Raw genomic sequence first — 8,605 nt, forward strand, 5'->3', positions numbered from 1 at the left:
CAACAACATGGGGTGGTTTTCTGCAAAGGTGACAGGAACACTGCACTGTATTGAAGAAAGGATGGATGGGGGTCATGTATTGCAAGATTTTGGCCAACAACTTCCTTTCCTCTGTAAGAGCATTGAAGGTGGGTCTTGGATGGGTCTTCCAGCATGACAACACACAGCAAGGACATCTAGGCAACTAGGGAGTGGCTCCATAAGAAGCATTTCAAGGTCCTGGAATAGCCTAGCCAGTTTCCAGACCTGAACCCAATAGAAAATCTTTGGAGGGAGATGAAACTCGATATTGCCCAGCGACAGTCCCGAAACCTGAAAGATCTGGAGAAGATGGATTAGTGAGCCAAAATCCCTGCTGCAGTGTGTGCAAACTTGGTCAAGGACTACAGGAAACCTCTGACCTCTGTAAATTTAAAAAAGGTTTCTGTACCAAATATTAAGTTCTGTTTTTCTATTGTATCAAATACTTTCATGCAATAAAATTCAAATTAATTATGTAAAAGTTATACAATGTGATTTTCTGGATTTTTTTTCTTAAGATTCTGTCTCAGTTGAAATGTACCTACGATAAAAATTACAGACCTCTCCATTCTTTGTAAGTGGGAAAACTTGCAAAATCGGCAGTGTATCAAATACTTATTTTCCCCACTGTATCAGGTTATCTCAGTACGGGAACATTTTTTCTTAACACATCCGCTTGTGGACCTAATTTTTATTCGAAGTTTTATTAATTAAAATGTTAATTTGTTCATGAGACAACCCCTTTAATTGCACTGCTCCTCCCACCACCTTTGCAAGCTTTGCCCTCTCCCTCTACCCTGCTTTCAGATGAGATTTCACTGCACACATTGTTAGCTCCTTTTTGAAGTGAGCAATATCAATCAAGGAGTAGGAAGGCAGCAAGGCCTGTAAATGCGATGGGAGGAATGGTGCCGTTATAATGCCAAACGTGCACTGAGAAATTAGCCCATTGGATTACAGAGAATTTTCAGCACAATGGAGGAACAGATTACTAAACTAATGGCCTAATTTTTTAGCGGCCAAGTGCCTTACGTAGTTGTTTGGTTGTCACGGCGCCGCTCCCGCCGTCCCCCGCTCGCCGACATACTTACCCTCTCTGGCGTGCTCCTGCTCCAGCTTCCTGGTCTCCGTCGGGTGCGCATGCTCACTCCATCTCCCTCTGCGCGCGCGCATTTCCTCTTTGATATACTGGCGCACTGCTTCTTCTCTCTGTGGCCTGGAGGACCCTGACCCGGAAGTCCTCCTGCACACCATGTATTTAAGGTACACCCTTCCTCTGCTCCTTGCCTGATTGTCATGTGTGCTTCTTATGACCCAGGTCCTCTCTTGTGTCTGCTCTGTCTGTCCTGTGTCCTTGCTCAGTGCAGACTGTCCAATTTATTCGCCGTATTTAGTCTTCCCCGTCGCATCATCCAGTCCAGCCGGCCCTGTGTCCACCTCCGTACCTGTTCCACCACCTCTGTGCCTCCATCATTCCCAGCTTTTTTTGTGTCTCGCTTGTGTCCAGTCCGTACCTGTCCGTTCTGCGTCTTCTTCCATTCAGTCTAGTCCTACCCTCTCCCACTCCTATTCCCTGTCCCCAGGTGCCAGCTTCTGCGGCAATAGTCTCCCTCTGGCCTGCCCCTAACGTTCCCTGTATAGGGGGTGGTCTATCTGGCTAGCTCACCCTTGGGAGGTTCGTTGTCGTGGATCTGCGGGTTCACTCTAGGAGTTCCAAAAACTTCACGTTGGTTAATTAAACATGTGCTTTGGAGCTGACCGATTCCCTATAGATGTATCTCTCCCTGATCTGCATTGGTTATAATGTACATTGTGTACGCTTCTCTCATCTCATATTTATGTTACTTTTCTAAAATTCACATACAATAAAAATGCAACAGTGATTTCATGTACCTTCTCCATCAATATGACTGAAAATGACCAGATGCTTTGATCTAATGTATATGGGTAATGTTTGTGTCCTGAAGAACTATCTGGCATTGTATTGTTATTTTTATCAAACTTCAAAGAGTACTTCTTTTTCAGCAAATAAGTTTAATCGTTGTATGATGAAAACTTTTACAATTTTCTAATATACGCCGTATATTAATTTTTCTGACCGGTCAAGTGATGGACGTGGCTCTGATGACAGAATTGTACCTTTGAGTCCATCTCATGGATAACATAGATTTTCAGTCTCTAGAACTAGATATTGACAGCTCCCATTGAATTATAGCAAGATGCAAAATGTTAAAACTATGAGAAATTGTTACAGAATGTATACTAGAAAATTATGTAACAATGTAAAAGATTTTTTTTCTTGCAGAAATCATAACATCCTTACATCCCTTATAGAGTTGTCCCAAAATGGACTTTTCATCATTTTTATCCAAAAGACTAGATGATCAGTGTCTGATTGCGGGATCCCAAATAACTAGCCCCCCTACCAAATACTAAGATAAGGGTTCTAAGCCTTTTTACTGCAAAACCAAAGAAAGGAGGATTTTGCTGTAGTCAATGAGCATGCACGATGCCGCTCTATCCAAACTCTGACACTGACAGAGACAGCATTGTCAAAGGTCAAACACTAGGCAAATTTTGTAATGGAAGCAATTGACCTACTTGGGTTGTGAAACATATAAGGACCAATAAAGGGTTATTTGCATCCTGTCCAGATGTGATGAATGACAGATTACGCAGAATCCCACTGCTGCCACCACTTGTGAAGGATAACATCGGAGAGATAACGCAGATTCCCACCACTGTCACCACTTGTGATGAACCCGCACCTCGCCACCCCACCTGATGTCACTATTACATCCAAGAGATAACGTGGTACACTCACCTCACTTGCACAAATGTGACGCTCTGCACCCCCTGGGGACACATAAGATCAGCTTGGTACAATTTTCACAGACATCCCCTGTCCACACGGGCACAGGAAGGCACGGGGATTGAGAGGATGTGGCCCATGCAGTCACTGACGTGGCACCACACTCGCTCACAACCCTGAGAGGCCCCTTTCACTAGCACCAGTGAAACAAAGCCCGGTAGGACTGCCATCAGTTCCTTGTTAGATATAAAGTGAAGGGCAAAAGGGTAACAATGTTTGGAATTTTTGACTTTCAGGCTCCATAACTCGCCATCCACTTCAGCTTTGAACTTGAGACTGCCATCATTTTATAGACAATCATCTTGCATATCTCATTCTTAAATTTGACTTGAAATTATTTAGCATATGATTAGTTATGCAGATTCTTTTTGTGTCACTGCATTGTTACTGTTTTGCTCCTAAAGATCTAAATTTACATTTTTATTGTCAGTATTTTGTAAATCCACCTTTGGCTTTCAACACTGCCTGAATCCTTCTGGGCATGATCTCAATCAGATTCAAACATGTGTCGACCAAAATTTTATCTCAGGTCTCTTCTACACGTTCCCAAAGTTTGTGCATGCTGGTCGACTCACTTGGGTATGTATCCAGTTTTTTCTGCAATTCTAGCCACAAGTGTTTGACCGGATTGAGGTCTGGGGACTGTGGGAGCCATTCCAGCACCTCTACTTCATTGTCATTAAACCATTTATTCACCAATCTCGATGTATGCTTCATGTTGTCCTGTTGGAACAGTATGTCGTTCTTTTCATATCCATAGTACTTGAGTGTCCGAAGTAAATCATCTTGTAGGATACTCACATATTGCTCAGCATTGAGACCACCATCGATCCTAGTCAAGTATCCCATGCCTTTGGCTGTGAAGCAACCCCATATCATCAGGCTTCCACTGAACTTAGCATGTCCTTCAATTTCTCAGTTAGCCCTTTTTCCCTTGTTTCAGACCCATTTGGACCTATCAGAGCCCAGTCTATTGAGTTTCGTGTCATCGCTCGCTCTATATCACCTGATTCAAATTTTTAAATGTCCACGTTTCGTACTTGTTTGCAAACTCGAACCGACGCTTCTTATGACAATATTGAAATTGACGAATCGTCACCTTTTTTTGGGCCACCATTCCAGACTTGTGTAATGTGCGTTGCACGGTGCTTGCATCTCACTATTATGAAGCATGTAAGCCACCTCAACTGCCGTGTTTGTCGCGCCAGAACTCAAAGACCTTGTGATGAGCCGACTTGTTGACTCCATTATTTTTCCTGGATGTCCACCTTTTGGCTTCTGAATAGATGGATGGACTTCATTTCATATTCTTTTAACTGTCATGGTGATCACATGATGCAGTTTGGCAATTTTCTTGGCCAAGAGTCCTCTATTGATGAGCTGGCTGATGATGTTTCTCTTTTCTTGGGATATCGTCTGAAGACGATATTCCAAGAAAAGAGAAACATCATCAGCCAGCTCATGGCTGCTCCTCGATTCGAACCAGTAACCTTTCACTTGGGAATCAACCTAATAATACACTGAGCTATTAGGGAATGTGAGAACAGGTTGTATTTTGTAGTACTCAGGTAGAAAAATATTTTTCCACCACCAGGAGCAAAACAGTAAAAATGCAGTGACATGACAAGAATTTGCATAACTAATCATATGCTAAATATTTGCAAGTCAAATTTATGCATGAGATAGATGATTGTCTATAAAATGATGGTAGTCTCACAATCAAAGCACTATTGGATGGTGAGATATGGAGACTGAAAGTCAAAAGTTCAAAACTTTGTTACCCTTTGTTACCCTCTTCACTCTAAGCCCAGTCTGTTAACTGGATTATATCGAGCCAGGAACCAGCCCCGGTAGCATGGAAAGTTAAACCGAGAAATGGATGAGAAGATAAAGATAAAAGAACAGCCCAAAGTTAAATTATATATTTAATCACCTTTTGGGCATACTAGACATTACACTGTATACACAGTGGTCAGATATGCAAATACAGATAGTGGTAGGAGAAAAGATATAAGCATATGGATCATGTCAATTATCAGGTTGATGTTTGGCCATGTGTGTGCCGGGCCGCCGGAGCCATGTACTTGGTCCCTTCACAGCACGTTACTCGGCACGTCCCCCACTGTCGAAGTGAACCACATGCATAATAGAGAGACCACATGGCCTTACACTAGCCTTCATCCAAATTGGGTCACTCTTCTCCTCCCCTCTGGGTTAAACCTAAATCCCTTCCCCTTGCCTCTAGCAGTTAAAAACTCCAAAACCTAAGATGGGTCATAACTCCTTAATAGACGGTCCGAGGGAGGTGGTTTTGATGCCATCAGATTTGACCGGGCCCCTGCTACGTGTTAAGACTAAACACATCTTTGCCATCTGGTTCCTACTAGCCATTCTACGTATCTCCCCACCCTGAGGTGCTAGAACAGATCAAGACCCTGGAAGGCGTTCGGCCTGTTCCTGAAACACCCCCGGAAGAAGCAATCAGCGAAATGACACCTGTCAGGTGTGAGGGGAACGCAGCACTCTGCCTTGTCACTCTCTGGGTAGGTAAAAAAATTGATACTTTCCATTGTTTGAAAGCAGAAGGGAAGGTACCAGAAGTAAGTGATAGGTTGAAGATATGGGTTTGGGATAATGTGGTGAGGTTGGGGAGGAGATGGGATGGGGTCAAGAGTTCTATTTTAACCTCATCAGTCCACACAAATTGTTTCCAACATGCATAAGGCTTGTTTAGATGTTCTTCAGATGCTGAATTTTATGGTGAGGACACAGGAGAGGTTTTCTTCTGATGACTCTTCCATGAACGCCATATTTGTGCAGGTGTCTCTGTGGAGTAGAACAGTGTACCACAATTCCAAAGTCTGATAAATCTTTTTGAAGGTCTTTTACAGGGGTTCTGATTTGCCTTTGTAGCAATTCTATGAGCAGCTGTAACTGAAATTTTGCTTGGTGTACCAGATCTTATCTTCACCTCCACTGTTCTTGTTAACTGCATTTTCTTAATTATGTTTCAAACTGAGGAAAGGGCAACTTGAAAATGCTTTGCTATCTTCTTATGACCTTCTGCTTTGTGGGCCACGACCATTTTCATTTTCAGAGTGCTAGGCAGTTGTTTAGAAAAACCCACGGCTGCAGTTTTTCGCCACAAGGTTAAAGGAGACTGTATTTTATAAAGGTGGGAAATTTGCATCGCCTAGCCTTTCCTAAGGATGATAGTGAACAAGCCATAACCCTGATAGGCTAATTAAGGTCTGAAACCTTGGTCAACTTTATCTGAGCACACAAATCTCCAAGGGTGCCGAAACTTTTGCATCGGCCCATTTTCCTTTTTGTAATTTTTAAAATTCCAAAAGACATATATTCCAAAGACATACTGATAGGGAATTTAGATTGTGAGCCCCATTTGGGACAGTGATGATGATGTTTGCAAACTGTAAAGAGCTGCAGAATATGTTAGCGCTATATAAAAATAAAGATTATTATTATTATATATTTGTTTTGCGTAAAATACAAAGGAAATGTGTCATCTTTAACTTTAGCCCTTTTAGAGATCATTTCATCTTCAATTTGCTTAACTGTTCACAATAAAAGTAATTTTGACCAGGGTTGCCCAAACTTTTACATGCCACTGTACTTGAAAAATATGAATGATACTGGTTGTTGAAAAACTAATGTGTGATTGAGGCCTTACTCTTCTACCTAAAAGCTGTTTCTTCAGTTTGTCCTCCACCCTCCTACTGGAGTTATAATTGCAACTTCTTAAAAGGCACTATTAATGAATCTGGCTTACACCTGTTTGCAAGCTAACCACACTAAAAATTTCCCCACTAAAAATTTGTCGAGAGCAAAGTAAAATCACAAAAGGTTGCTCATTGTTGTATTCACAATTTTTTGTAGTGATTTGCTTTTGTGGTTTTTGCAAAACCATTCTCCTAAAATCGTAGCATCACCCTGGTAAAGGGGTTGTCTATTCAAAACCGATAAGTCTACAGTCACTCTGAGTGACTGCAGACTTATGAATCTCCCCAGAACACTCACTTTTTCAGACCAGGAAACTTAGGGTACGTATGATACTTCCAGCCAGTGGCCGCGGCCTCTCTCCATACACTTGTATTGAGCTGAGGCCGCGCCCCAAACAAAGACGTGGACGGCCAGTGGGTGTGGCCCACTAGAGGTCGCGGCCTCTCCATAAAAGTGTATATACATACATATAAGTGTATATAAATACATATGTGTATGGAGAGCGAGGTGGCGCCCACTGGCCGGGGGTATGTATAACTCATTCATACCCTCTGTTTCCTCGTCTGAAACTGGCAAATCCCCACAGTGCGTGTGCTGGGGAGATTCATAAGTCTGCAGTCACTCAAAGTGACTGCAGACTTATCGGTTTTGACTAGACAACCCCATTAACACAGGGAGATGCTACAATTTTAGGACAAAAAAATGGTTTAGCAAAACCCATACACCCGAATCACTACAAAAAAAGAAACGTGAATACAATATTGAGCAACCTTTTTTGTGATTTTACATTCCTCTCAACAAATTTTTAGTGGGGAAATGGGTGTGGTTAGCTGTGCAAACAGGTGTAAACTACTTTCATTAATAGTGCCTTTTAAGAAATTGCAAAAAAGTTGCAATTAACACTCCAATAGGAGGGTGGAGTAAAAACTGAATAGACAGCTTTAGGTAGAACAGTGAGAGTATGTGCCCACGATCAGGAACTGCTGTGGGTTTGATGCTGCATATTTATGCAGTTTAACCCGCAGCACACAGAAATCCCATGTCCACTATGTGTCCCTCAGACGCCCCTGGATCACCCGTGGAGACGGACATGTGGTGCATCTTTCTAGACTGCAGCATGTCAATTTCTCTCACGGAAACGCTAGTCTCAGCAAGAGAAATTACATCAATAGAATGTATTGAATGTGGTAATTCTGCACGGTTCAGTGAATAAATGCGGATTTACCTGCTTTCAATAGAAGGCAGCGCTTTGGATGCAGCAAACATACACTGTGTCAAAAGCGCTGCTAGTTCCGGATCATGGGCACCCGGCCTTAGGACTCATTCACACATCAGTTTTTCAACTACGAGTGTAATTCATGTTTTTCAAGTACAATGGCATGTAAAAGTTTGTGCACCCCTGGTCAAAATTACCGTTATTGTGAAAAGTTATATAGCAAATAGATCAATGGCTACACTCACGCACATTTCCTTGCTTTAGCACAGTAAATTTTGAGTGCAGCCATTGATCTATTTGCTATATGACTTTTTTTGGTTATGCACCAGTTCAGACTAGATTGCTGTTCAGTCAGTTTTCCTATATTTATTGTGAAAAGTTAAACAAGTTGACGATAAGCTGATCTCTAAAGGGGCTAAAGCTATGGAGGATGCATATAATTTGTATTTTAGGCAAAAAAAATGTATATTGTCATTTTTTACATTTTAAAAATTACAAAAACATCTCCCTGTTGTCCAGTCAAATTAAGATCACATGAGACCTGAGGAGTGAAAAGTTTTGAACTGAATTTACTTTCTTTTCTAATTCCTCTATGTTTGAGTCACACTGAGATGACATAGCGGAGCCTGCACCGCAGATCTGAGCAGAGCTGTGTATGGAGGCGATGACTAGTCTCCAGTAGTTCCATCTTACAGTGATAGAATTCTGCTCCTTCATTTTTCAGTCCATGTAAGGAAATCCTGTAAAAGTGAAAC

Source organism: Ranitomeya variabilis, chromosome 3 (assembly GCF_051348905.1).
Source record: "Ranitomeya variabilis isolate aRanVar5 chromosome 3, aRanVar5.hap1, whole genome shotgun sequence".
NCBI lineage: Eukaryota > Metazoa > Chordata > Amphibia > Anura > Dendrobatidae > Ranitomeya > Ranitomeya variabilis.